Source organism: Thalassophryne amazonica, chromosome 4, assembly GCF_902500255.1.
Source record: "Thalassophryne amazonica chromosome 4, fThaAma1.1, whole genome shotgun sequence".
Classification (NCBI taxonomy): Eukaryota; Metazoa; Chordata; class Actinopteri; order Batrachoidiformes; family Batrachoididae; genus Thalassophryne; species Thalassophryne amazonica.
In genome coordinates this window covers 56,144,747-56,156,807 of record NC_047106.1, presented here as the reverse complement: position 1 = coordinate 56,156,807, position 12,061 = coordinate 56,144,747, and the positions used below count along the sequence as shown (strand labels likewise).

General features: G+C 43.9%; 1 pseudogene; it reads right to left on the bottom strand.

The window, feature by feature from the left end:
- Positions 1-732: 732 nt before the first annotated feature.
- On the bottom strand, positions 733-2,073 carry LOC117509175 (annotated as a pseudogene).
- Between the last annotated feature and the right edge of the window lie 9,988 nt (positions 2,074-12,061).

Here is a 12,061-nt window from a genome sequence, read left to right as displayed (position 1 = left end):
AAGAAAGAAAACATGAGGTGAGTCCAACACTCTCCACCCAGAGAGACACAGCTCAAAAGGTGCACCCAATCAGCAAACACTTCCTGGCTTAAATATATATCAGCTTCTCACCCTGCAGGCACGGAACAACTCAGTTCAAATCTCCACTGCAGCAGAAGCTGATTAGACAATTAGCATAAAGTGACAGCTCACTAACACAAGGTGTGAGGGACACCAAATCCACTGTCATTACTTCATAAAAGTCACCAAAACCAAATTACCTCAGGAAGTGTGCTGAAGAGCGTGAGACCTCACCCAATCCTCCTTCACAGACTGTGGCGTCAAACCTGGAGCGGTCTCTGCGTCCGTAATGGTGAGATTGTTCTCCTGACGTCAATCTCACACGTCTGCTCACAAGGTCGAGTCTCTGGCAATCACACACTGCATTCAAGGTTTAAATGCAGCAATCTCTGATCAAGACAGAATACACCACAGCTGTGAGTCCTGATGACCTGCATGTGAAAACAAGCCTCAGGTGTTCAGGGTGAGGTCCTAATGCTCAGCCACTCAGTCCTGAATGCATACCGCCTGGTGGGAGAAACAGAAAACCAAACCAGCCAAACACCCCAGCACACAACAGTACCCCACCCTCACGGGAAGCCTCCTGGTGACCACACGAACCTGGGCCAGAAAAAACACACCCCTCCAGGGACCATAGCTGGAATGTTGGCTGGGAGCAAAAAACATCTCCTGCAGCTTCAGTCTCAGCTCCGTGTGCTGACGATCCAGCTGGGAAAGCCTGTCTCCAAGAGCCGAGCATTACTGCGCTCTGAAGACAACTCCGTCGTCAGCTGCTCAACCTACAATGGTAATCTCTTCATGTGGTCATTGATCATCTCAATGTTGAGCTTCTCTAGTTCTTCCTTCAGCTGGATAATGCAAGCTTCCAGCCTCTTCTCTACCAACAGGGAACTTCGTGTTGAGACTATCAATCCCATCTTGGAGCTTATCTTTTCTCACCCTGAGCCTGTCTGCAGTAGACTGCTCCTCCTGGGTGTGTAGCATGTCTCCCTCCATGGCTTTAAGCTTCTTATCACTGTCTCTAGCATCATTAACTGCTTCATCCCTGGACATTTGCAGCTCTTCCAGTCCTCTTATCTGATCTTTCAGTCGGGCCTGCAGTTTCTTCAGCTGCTATAAGACATTATCGCGATTTTCATTAGCATCTTCAAGAAGGCCTTCAAGCCCTCCCAGATCCAGCTCCCATGTCTTCTTGGCAGAGTGGGCCTGGGAACATTGCCTGCATTCATCCTCCAGCTCCTCCAGCTGAATCTTCATCTCCTCCAGTTGCTGCTCCATGGCACGCTTGGACCTCTCCAAACTGTGAACTCTTTCCAAAGTCATCCATCTCAGTCTTGAGCACTTTGTTAAACCAGTCAAGTTCACCTTTCAGGTCTATAAGAGTCTTTAACTCTTGCCAGGGTCAAGACTTTTGTCTCCTTCTCCCTGGCCTCCGCTTCGGCATGATAATGCTCCTCTGCATATCGAGTAGCAATGCATTTCTCTTTGGCCCGCATCTGGTCAAACTTCCTTTACTTCCTCTTCAGATTGGACATGATCTGCCGAAGGTGGTCCTGGTCCACCATGAGGTCATCCGACTCTTGCTGCAAATGGATTCCTGTCTTATCCAGTTTGTCCATAGGCTGAACTTTTCTACTCCAGCTGCCGCTGAACACCGTCCAAACTCCCATTGGACTCACTTGAGGCCCTCTTCAGCCCCCTCTACTGACAAGGCGTCCTATCCTGCCTTTGTCTTCCTTTCAGCCAGCTGAGTCTAGAGAGTAGAAACTGGCTTCTCCACAGTCTTCTTGCTCTCTTCCTCTTCGTTCAGCATCTCCCGCAAAATATTCCCCTCATCCTCCATCTGCCCTAGGCAGATTGGAGAAGAAAGGTGTCCCATGGATTTCCTCTTGGAGCAGCTCATGAGTATCCTGCAACTGAGACTCCAGTGCAGAGATATCTTTTGTTGAATTTGATGGTCTTGCCTTCTGCTTCAGTTAGCAGACCTGTTAGAGTCTCCACCTCTGACTGCATCTTTGCATTCGTTTCTGTCAACTCTTGCTTCTGTCGTTCACTTTGCTCAATTTTGGCCAGGAGTTCTTGAACCTGTGCATTCAGCCATCTTTCGACTATGTTTTAGAGTCTGCTTAGTCAAAAAACAAAAAGAAAAACCCCAATAACCCCCCCAGGGAATACCACAACCAAACCCCAGGGGTGCAAACTGGGAGAAAAGAAAAAACAACCATACCAACACCCCCCCCTCCCCAGAGGACCGTCCCATCAAACCCCGGGAAGAGGAGAAAAGAAAAAACAAACACGACCCAAACTTAAGCTTGCAAAAAAAAAAAAAAAAAAAATCTAACCCCCCCCCCCGGATGACATGTAGGGACCAACACTCCCCAGAGGACATCCCACCAGCTCCAGGAGTAATAACCACAGCCGAGGTCCCTCTGGGATCCAAAGTCACCCACGGGGGCTCCCAGCGCCTCCCAGAGGACTGTTCCATCAAACCCCAGGAGACAACCCCCATGACTAACAGACCCAGCCCCGGCCGTCTACGGCTAGATGGTCCCACAGTCATTTCCCCCCCAGAGGACACCACAGTCACACCCTGAGGGCGGAAACTGGGGGAAAAAAAAAACATACAAACAAAACAACAACCCCAACCCCACCCCCTCAGCACAGTGGAAACTGGAAGTACGTCCAGTGTCACCAACCATGACTATACCCCAAAAGTCAACCGGGAGGAGTGGAACAGCGGTAATGGCGTACGGCACAAGACGGCGCCACCCCTCCGACTTTTAAACCAGCCACCAGCTGCGGGTATATTCCACTGCCCCAAACCTCAGCTACGCCGATGGCGTATGGCTCAAAGGTGCGCTGAAGCCGGAGGTGGAACAGGGAATTAACAAAAAAAAAACCCTAAACCCCCCCCCCCCCACCCGGGTGCAGAGGTTACCTGGGAAACGCCCAGCATAACCGAACTGCACCACCCCAGCAATGCCAATGGCAAACGGCACAGAGGCGCGCCAAGGCTGGAGGTTGTAAAGGGAATAAGAAAAAATAAATAAATACCCCAAAGCCCCCCCCCCTCCCGGGTGCAGAGGTTACCTGGGAAACGCCCAGCATAACCGAACCGCACCACCCCAGCAATGCCAACAACATATGGCTCAAACGGCTGGGGCCGGAGGAGAAGACAGGGAAAAAAATAAAACATACCCCAACCCCCCCCTCCCGGGTGCAGAGGTTACCTGGGAAATGCCCAGCATAACCAAACCGCACCACTCCAGCAACGCCGACAATGTACGGCTCACACGGCTGGAGCCAGAGGAGAAGAGAGGGAACAACAAAAACAAAAAAAAAAGAAAAAGAAAAAACAACCCAATTACCCCCCCATCACCCCCCAGATGACCGTCCCATCAAACCCTGGGAGGTGAAACCAAAAGAAATAAAAAAGAAAGACCAACAGACAAACATAAAGTCACCTGGGTCAAACTATGCTCCAGACAGCCTGCATTTTCAACTCCACCAGACCACAGACAGTGCTTTAAAACCCACAAAAACAACAAATTAACCCCTGATAAAAACACCTCATACTAAAACAAGAAACAGATAATAGACCAATAAAAAAAACTAACATTGGCCTACATCGTCAAGTGCAAAGATTGGAAAAACATTGTGTTTTCCATCCTTTGAACCTGAACGGTAATGTGACTCTGTCACCAACAGAGGGAGCCAAAGTGCCAAATAAGAAAATCCCCGTGGTAACAGAGTAAAAACCCATTCACACTGCTGTAAATGACAGCAGGTTATAACAAACAGCTTAAAGTGCAAACTAAATACCACCGGGGCTGCTACAACAGGCGTTGGAGCCAGCTGCATGGGAGGAGACGGGGCTACAGCCGTAACAGCGGGGTGCGACGCGACCCAAGCTGTAAACTCCGCCATGCGCGCACCAACGCGCACAACCCGGGCGGAGAGCACCCGCAACTGATCCCGGATCAACTCCAACATCTGCTGCAGCCTTCCCGGCAAAAATACCGTCTCTGCTTCTGCTGGTCCATTGTTAAATGGCCAGAGACTACTGTTATGTGTCGGACGCAGTCGGAGCACCGACCCAGCGTTTGACAGGACCCAGCATGAAATAAGCAGAGCACGGTTCAAAGGATAACAGAATTTAATAATCATAGTGAGTGCAGTGATAAACAACCAAAAATGTCCGCGGTCTGGGGAGGTGAAAACACGGCGCACTCTCAGCAGCGCAAACGGTCCGGAGCCACAGCAGTTCGGACCCAGGGACCCCGCCGACACCCCCCAGGTGGCCGCGACAAACCGAGTCTGTGAAGAAAGAAAACATGAGGTGAGTCCAACACTCTCCACCCAGAGAGACACAGCTCAAAAGGTGCACCCAATCAGCAAACACTTCCTGGCTTAAATATATATCAGCTTCTCACCCTGCAGGCACGGAACAACTCAGTTCAAATCTCCACTGCAGCAGAAGCTGATTAGACAATTAGCATAACGTGACAGCTCACTAACACAAGGTGTGAGGGACACCAAATCCACTGTCATTACTTCATAAAAGTCACCAAAACCAAATTACCTCAGGAAGTGTGCTGAAGAGCATGAGACCTCACCCAATCCTCCTTCACAGACTGTGGCGTCAAACCTGGAGCGGTCTCTGCGTCCGTAATGGTGAGATTGTTCTCCTGACGTCGATCTCACACGTCTGCTTACAAGGTAGAGTCTCTGGCAATCACACACTGTGCATTCAAGGTTTAAATGCAGCAATCTCTGATCAAGACAGAATACACCACAGCTGTGAGTCCTGATGACCTGCACGTGAAAACAAGCCTCAGGTGTTCAGGGTGAGGTCCTAATGCTCAGCCACTCAGTCCTGAATGCATACCACCTGGTGGGAGAAACAGAAAACCAAACCAGCCAAACACCCCAGCACACAAGTTATTTAAAATTACTATCATGTCTGAAGTGTTATTAAGTGAAAATATCAGATATATGTTTTAGTTTTAAAGTAATGTGCTAATTTTTAAGGTTTTGTGAGCACATCCTGTGACCCGTAATGCATTTTCGGTAGGATGATGTAATCTCAGTACATCACGACAGGACAAATGCATTTCAGACACTCTGTTCAGGCTCCACAGACAACACCATTAAACTCTAGTGCCTAAAACTCTCTTGAATATATTCTCTGCGTTTATAGATGTTGGTTTTATTTGTGTTTGTTAAATTCCATGCATTTTAAATGTAGCAGACAGGGATTACTGTATCTGGAATTTTGTTTTCAAGGCCTCTACTGCCATCTACTGGTCAGTAGTGTTCACTAAGCATGTGGGAACCAGTAGATAGCAGTGTTCTATTTATTTTGACCCCATTTATGTCATATGATTGTCAAATCAACTTTTTGGCTTTGCAAATGGCTTTTTTGTGTGCAATGAATGTATACATTATACAAGTTTCACTTTTTTAATGGAATTACAACCTTATTTCTTTTTCAAATTCTCCCTTTTTTGCATCCAGCCTTATTTCCTTTAGAAATTTCCTTGACAAATAATATCAGTCTATTAGGACGTCAGGTGATGTGTTACACATATACGTGTGTGTGTGTGTGTGTATATTTTCCAACTTATTCCCATTGATGAAACTTTTCATTTTCTGCCTGAAAGCTTATTAGATGAGTGCGTTCAGGGCTCCGATTGTTTACAAAATACACACACGTTGCAGACCTTGAAATCCAACAGCAGGGATTGATATTATCCAAAGATTTATGTACATACAAATTAATGTGCTTACACTTTATCGTGATTTTTGTTATGTGCCGACGCGGGTTGAGGAGCGGACCTGCGTCTGACTGAACCCAGTGCTAAATAACCAGAAAGCGGTTCCAAAAAACAAAACAATTTTATTATCCCCCTCTTGTGCAATACTCGGTGTACAACATAAAGTGCGTTTGTCTGGCGGAGTGAAGGACGGCGCACTCTCCAGTGCCCAAAGGGATCGAAGCCCGATGCTTCTGGACTCACATTCACCGCCAAACACCCCCCAGGTGGACACGACAAACTGACTCTGTGAAGGATAGAAGAGGTGAGGTAAGTCAACAGCTACAACTAATATCCTTCAAAGGCACACACTATCAGCAACACATTCAGGTCTGAATTTAAGCTTTATGTAAATGAGCAGCTTCTCACAACAGGTGGAGGATCATCAGTCCGCATGCCACAGCCGTGAGAAGCGAGCTGCACAATTCTCATCAACATTCAAATATACTGCGTAAAAAAATACCAAATTACTATTAACACTTATTCAGACAATCAATCACCTCTGATGTGTGCTGACAGCATGTGTCCCTCACCCGTCCTCCTTCACAGGCACGATGTGTCAAACCCAGGCGCGGTCCTCAGCGTCTCACAAACGAACGTCACAAGGTCGAGTTCCCGGCAATTCTGCTTGAATCACTCATGGCTTAAATGCAGAACACCATCTCATTATCTGCTTCAGCTGAAAGTCTTTAAGTTTGCACGTGAGCATCATCCACAGGTGCTGCAAATCATGCTGATGAGGGTGAAGGACTCTTCTGCCAGCACCTTCCCCACAGACAAAAACCAGTTTGCATACCACCTGGAGAGCAAAGAAAAGAAAACAACACAAAAACATCCAGCCAAACCCCCCAACACACAACAATTTTCTCCATTGTGAGATATAAAAGTGTCTTATCGTATTGTTCATGTGTATATGCATTATAACGCAGCGCACGAGCGACGTTACGATATTCTTCAGAACAACAACATACGCAACATGCATCCAGCAGCATACACGTTGCTGTCATAGACAACTGCCTATAAAGTTTTTTGGCAAGTTATAACTTTCTAAACAGCATAATTTGTAATGAATGCCGCTTCATTTGTGCGGCTCTTTCGGCGCCATGTTTGTTTTTTCAGAGACAGCAGTAAGCTCCTCCTACCCCTCCGAACGGAGGGATTTGTAGCCCTTCGCCTTCCCCTCCGCCTCGCTCCAAAAAGAGAAACTCAGCCAGTGTTTAGCAGAGGCACTTTTACCCAGAATCCTTTGCGATCTGCCTGTTTGTTACAAAACCTCAGAATTAGTGCATTATTCAACATTAAAAGATATATGTTATATTTTAACTTTGTATACTCAACAAAAATATAAACGCAACACTTTTGGTTTTGCTCCCATTTTGTATGAGATGAACTCAAAGATCTAAAACTTTTTCCACATACACAATATCACCATTTCCCTCAAATATTGTTCACAAACCAGTCGAAATCTGTGATAGTGAGCACTTCTCCTTCGCTGAGATAATCCATCCCACCTCACAGGTGTGCCATACCAAGATGCTGATTAGACACCATGATTAGTGCACAGGTGTGCCTTAGACTGCCCACAATAAAAGGCCACTCTGAAAGGTGCAGTTTTGTTTTATTGGGGGGGGGGGGATACCAGTCAGTATCTGGTGTGACCACCATTTGCCTCATGCAGTGCAACACATCTCCTTCGCATCATCCGTGAAGAGAACACCTCTCCAACGTGCCAAACGCCAGCGAATGTGAGCATTTGCCCACTCAAATCGGTTACAACGACGAACTGGAGTCAGGTCGAGACCCCGATGAGGACGACGAGCATGCAGATGAGCTTCCCTGAGATGGTTTCTGACAGTTTGTGCAGAAATTCTTTGGTTATGCAAACCGATTGTTCCAGCAGCTGTCCGAGTGGCTGGTCTCAGACGATCTTGGAGGTGAACATGCTGGATGTGGAGGTCCTGGGCTGGTGTGGTTACACGTGGTCTGCGGTTGTGAGGCTGGTTGGATGTACTGCTAAATTCTCTGAAACGCCTTTGGAGATGGCTTATGGTAAACTTTCAATACATGAGTAGCAGCTCTGGTTGACATTCCTGCTGTCAGCATGCCAATTGCACGCTCCCTCAAATCTTGCGACATCTGTGGCATTGTGCTGTGTGATAAAACTGCACCTTTCAGAGTGGCCTTTTATTGTGGACAGTCTAAGGCACACCTGTGCACTAATCATGGTGTCTAATCAGCATCTTGTTATGGCACACCTGTGAGGTGGGATGGATTATCTCAGCAAAGGAGAAGTGCTCACTATCACAGATTTAGACTGGTTTGTGAACAATATTTGAGGGAAATGGTGATATTGTGTATGTGGAAAAAGTTTTAGATCTTTGAGTTCATCTCATACAAAATGGGAGCAAAACCAAAAGTGTTGCGTTTATATTTTTGTTGAGTGTACAAATGACATAGTTGACATTAATGGAGTTATTCTATCAGTATTAATGTTATTTATAATCAAAACCATAAGTCAGCATGACTTTATTTTTCAAGAACTGTGCCTGACCAGAGCGTTGTAATTGATAGAGAGTTGGCTTTATGGCTGCTCTCGGGGTGCATCTGTGCTGAGGGGCTGTAGTAAACAAGAGCTTCCAGCAGGGGCCAAATGTTGAAAGAAAAGTGTGGTCTCATTGTTGGGGTCTGTTGTTATTTTTAATATTATTATAAGCTATTAAATTTGTTTTATTAGTAGTTGTAGATGTGTCAGAGTTAATATTGGAATTTATCTGTTATCGGTTATCTGTAACTTCCGATACATTTTTGGGTGGTTTATTGTTTTATCTTTATTGAAGATAACTTTTCAGTTATCTGATTATCTGTTACCGAAGTTAACTTTTTGGTTATCTGTGCCCACCACTGGGTGCGATACAGAGAAACAAGTTGAATAGTCTCAGTTTGAACAGATTGCTTTTTTCTTCAAAATGATGCTCGATCCTACTAACTCCAGAAGTACAGTATGTGCATGATGTGTTTTTCTTCCAGGATGTCGTGATGGAACAGAATGGAAAACAACCTCTATTACTGAACTCTCAGCTGCCTTTTGTCAACCTTCTCACCAACATCTTTTTTCCTGAGTTAAGCCACTTATGGCCTCTTATTTGTCTATTTATTCAAGAAAGAATCTGTCGAGCCAGACCACAAAAAAGAAATATGAACAATCTGTGGGAGTGTAATTTTGCTGTGACCTGCACTGGGAGACTTTGTGTTAGAAAATCTACTTTCTGCTGAAATATTCTTTCTTTCTTAGGTCTTATTGAATATGAAGTTCTGTCTTACTCTTTGTGTGTGCTGATGTAGTCAGAAACATGAAGTGATCTGAATGTATCATTTAGTCCTCAGGTCCCTGTCATCTCCTTATAAAGAGCTAATTAATGAGGAAAATGTAGCGTGACAAAGATGTAAGAAAAATACCCTCCAGGATTTCCAGCAGAAATCTCTGCACATCCTATAACTTGATGAACTGAACAGTAAAATAAAATTAAAATTAAAAATAAAAACATTAAAAATAAAATTAGTGATTTATACTTGAAAGATTGTCTTAGATCTTTGGTTAAATAGCTCAACATTGTCAAATATTTATTTTATTTTTATTTTGTTTATTTATTTCATTCAGTTCCAACCACACAACCAAAAGTCATTCCAAAAGAAAACATAACAAACGTAACAATACTCCTGAATGAAAGGGGGTAGAAAGAAGCGAACTTATATTATCTATCCCTTTTTACAGAAGATTAATTTACAAATTAAATAATAATCACATTATTAACATTACAATCAGAAAGTCTAAAAAATAAAAAAAAAAGAAATTTTCTTCCCCTTTTTTTTCAAATATTTTGAGATGACAGAGTATGTTTTTAAAAATTTGATCATTTGGTACCTTTCTACAGAGACCCTCTGCACAAGATATAATTTTGACCATCAAAATAGCATTTCACAAGGATCAAGAGTAGGGGTGGGTGAGCCCTTTTCACCATTTGGCAAAAGTCAGAAGAAGTTTTTTTTTTTGTTGGTTTTTTTTTCCTGAGTCAGATGTCTGGCACCATTTTATGCTTCTCAAAGGCGGTGGCAACTCTTGTTGCTATCTGACATTAATTTTTCTGTCCGTGGTACCATGTTGCATGCTGCCATGGCCACTTGGACTCTCTGAACTGTGCTGGACAGTATCTCCCCCAGGGATGTTTGAGTGGAGCACCCTCAAACTGTGTGCCTTGTTACGGCTCTCCAGACAGGGGAACGCTTGTTGCTATCTCAGATTTTTTTTTTTCTTTTTTTCTGAATACTGCATTAAATTCTGACACAGAGTTGCTCTTCTCCAGGCTGCTCTAAATTGAACAACAGATTTATCGATTTGGAATTTAGCGTTATTTACCCCAGATAGTGAAATATTAACTTGGCAGTTGACTGATGGGTGAAGTTAAAGAAAAGCTAACAACAGTTAGTGTTAGCATATGTGGTCATGCTCACTATGTTTAACAGAATCTACTGTTAGCTTTATGGTTATCGTCAACGGTGGTTGACATCATCCATGGTGTCAGTCAGTTACCATGACTGCACTTTCTTTAAAACAGTCTTTCATTTGGTAAATTTGTCATATTGGTGTCATGATGTCTGGCAAAAATCATAGAACTGAGCAAATCTGGAAATCTGTCCAAAATTCCAGAGAGAACTTTGTGAAAGGACACAATGCTACATCTTTATGGAGAACAATAAAGATGCTAAAGACATTAAAGATGAGCTGTTGTCAATTTATGAAGTATTTTACCAAAATTACCCTTTAAGACAGTGGTTTTCAAAATGTGAGCCCCCGCCCCCAGGCAGCACCAGAGTTCTTCGGGGGGATGGGTATCGAGAATTGTTAAGAAGTGCCTCAATCCACCGACATTAATAGCCTTTTTGCTTAACGATTCCCTTATCGGTCCTTCAGAGCGGCTGTTGTCATGAGGGTGTTTTCTCTGGAAAATAATAATTTCTTTACGTTGATTGCAGACCTTGCAGCAGGTCTGTAATCAACTGCTTTTGTAACGGCTGCTCTTGAAGCTTGAAGCAATGAAGCAGTGCTCTGACCCACTAATTTGTTGGTTCGTGGCTTTGCTGCTTTTCAGAAGCGGCAAGTCCGCTTCTTAACCCCTCTCAAATGTCAATCATGAGTCACATTTGTGCGGATCAAACTCACTAACTGGGACTCATGTCTTGTTGCAGGCCAGAAATGAGAATCGTCCTCCGTTCTGTTGGCACAGCTCCAAACGCTGCGCCGCTCTCTGCCGAGACAGTCCGATTGGAATTAGTAAGTCCCTTCAGCTGCTCCCTTGTTTGCACTCGGGGTCACCACAGCAAATCCAAGGATGATCTGCATGTTGAATTGGCACAGCTTTTACGCCGGATGCCCTTCCTGACTCCAACAACTCCACATTACATGGAGAAATGTGGCAGGGGTGGGATTTGACCCCGGAGCCTTCTGAACTGAAACCAAACGCATTAATCACTTGGCCACCACCCCCCAAATGACACCTCTTTCCAAACATTGTAACGCAGACAACAAGCTACAACAAAAACATGTTTTTCCTCCCAAAATGAGATGTCCTGCATTCTTTATGAATTACATTGATGTTGATGTGCAGCCGGCTGCAAGAGCTCAGCTCAGAGGTATGGAGTGACATTCATGCCACTAATGTCTGAAAGGAAATGTTTTTGAGAAAAACTACAGATTTTGTTTATTTTTATTTATATCCAGAGATCAAGGATCCAGTGACCAATTTCATATTTATTTACTTTAAGACTCAATAAAATGTTATTGACATAGAAAACCTGTAAAGCCTATTTTTAGTACACAGAAAATTCACAGGAGGCATTGATAAGGGAATCGATAAGGAATCGGATCGATAAACGGAATCGGTAATGGCATTGATATCGATAAATTCTTATCAATACCCATCCCTGTTTGAATTAATATTATTTATGTTAAAATGTGTTAGTTATGCCAAAGACATTTAAAAACACACAGAGATGTTTAAATGTTAATAAAACCAGTGTTTAAAATATGACAAAAGATAAAAATGGAAGAATAGAAAGTTCTTTAAAAACATGTTTAAAATGTTTGAAAAGGGTGTAAATGTGTGAAAGAATAGAAAGTTCTTTAAAAA